Source organism: Propithecus coquereli, unplaced genomic scaffold (assembly GCF_000956105.1).
Source record: "Propithecus coquereli isolate 6110/MARCELLA unplaced genomic scaffold, Pcoq_1.0 Scaffold116, whole genome shotgun sequence".
NCBI lineage: Eukaryota > Metazoa > Chordata > Mammalia > Primates > Indriidae > Propithecus > Propithecus coquereli.
The window spans coordinates 4,182,479-4,184,626 of NW_012135636.1; positions in this window are offsets into that span (position 1 = coordinate 4,182,479).

Consider the following 2,148-nt stretch of genomic DNA (forward strand, 5'->3'; position numbering starts at 1 on the left):
CTCTTGCTCAGGCTGGTCTTGAACTCCTGACCTCAAGTGATCCTCCCACCTCAGCCTCCCAGAGTGCTAGGATTACAGGTGTGAGCCACCACACCCAGCCTGACTTGATACTTTAAAAAAATTTTTCTGGCTGCTGTCTTTAGAAAAGACTCTGAGGAAACAAGGTTAAGTGAAGAAGCCAGCTAGGAAGTTACTACAGTGATCCAGATGAGAGATGAATATATTCAACTCCTTAGCAGTAAGACTTCAAGTGTGACCTACACCTTGGAACAGAAGGTGGGAAGTGATCAGATTTGAGATGTATGTTGAAAGTAGAGTTTACAGGATTTGATGATGTGAGGTTAGAAAGTATATTAGTCAGAGTTTTCAGAGAAACCAACAGGAGATATATATAGTAAGGAACTGGCTCACACAGTTATGGAGGCTGAGAAGTTCTACTATCTGCAGTCAGCAAGCTGGAAACCCAGGAAAGCCAGTGGTATAGTCCTAGTCTGAATCTGAAGGCAGGAGAACCAGGAGAGCTAATGGTGTAAGTCCCAGTGCAAGGGCAGGAGAAGACCAATGTTCCAGCTCCAGCAGTCAGGCAGAGAGAGAGAGAGAAAGAGAGAGAAGAGACAGAAAGAGAAAGTGAAAGTGAGTCCTCCCTCCTGTCTTTTTGTTCTATTCAGGCCCTCCATGGATTGGATGATAACCATTCACAATGGGGAGAGCAATCTACTTTATTCAGTCTATCAATTCAAATGCCAACATCTGGAAATGGTCTTATAGACACACCCAGAAATAATATTTAAGCAAATATCTGGGCACCCTGTGCCCCAGTCAAGTTGACACATAAAATTAACCACCACAAAAAGTAAGGGATAAGTGAAGATGGATGACTTCAGGGTTTCTGGCCTGAGCAACTGGTTAAACAATTGTGTCAATTTCTGAAATGAGGAAGGCTGGAAGAAGATAAGGTTGGGGAGTGGAAACAGGAGTTAAGTTTTGGTAAAGCAAATTGTGAGACACCTAAGTGGAAATATCTCATAGACAATTAAATATATAATTCTGGAAATGAAAGGACACGAAGGGCTGGAGGCACATATTTGAGCTTATAAAAATATAATGTCTTGAGAATGGGAAAAAATACCTAGAGAATGAGTGTACACAGAGAAGAGGTCTAAGAACTGAGCATTCCCAGGATCATGCTGCCATTTATAATTGAGGAGAAAGAGGAGTGTCTTGCAGAGACAATTTAGAAGGAATGGCCAGTGAGGCAGGAGAACGTAATATCCTGGAAGCCAACTAAAGTAGACAATAGTGAATCAGCAGCATCAACATCAACTGGGAACTTGTTAGAAATACAAATTCTCAGCCAGGCTTAGTGGCTCATGCCTGTAATCCCAGCACTTTGGGAGGCCAAGGCAGGAGGATCTCTGAAGGCCAGAAGTTTGAGACCAGCTGGGCAATACAATGAGACCCTGTGTTTCTATAAAAAAAAAGAAAGAAATGCAAATTTTCAGACCCCATCCCAGATTTACAGAATCTGAAAGCTGTGTTTCACCCAGTCCTCTAGAAGATCTTGATACACACACAAGTTTGAGAGCCAAAGGAATTTAGTAAAGAAACAGAGTGAAGGCAACCCTGAAAAGGAATTACAATGGTCTCTAGCAGTATTTGCTAAGAGTCAAACCGAATACATACTTTCTTTTAAACTCTGTATTTGTGCTAGACTTTAAAGTATTTTTCTTTTGTAGTCATCAAGTCATGTTTATATAACTAGCAGCTCTGTGGAAGAAATATTCTTAGAAGTCTCCCTTCATTTTCATCAGATTCATCTTACCATTTATAGTAGCAATTGTTTCAAGGGACTTGCATCCCAATGTGTCTTCTTTTGCAAACAGACCCTATCACCCTCTCCCACTATCCTCAACCACATTACAGTTCACATTACAGGTTGGAATATAAAACAAACTCACATAAAAATTTTCATACGAGATTAACTTTAAATTTTTATGTATTTTATAAATGGTGCTGGGAAAACTGGATAGCCACATGTAGAAGGCTGAACCATGATCCACACCTTTCACCTCTCACAAAAATCAACTCACGCTGGGTAACAGATTTAAACCTAAGGAGTGAAACTATTAGAATTCTAGAGGAAGATGT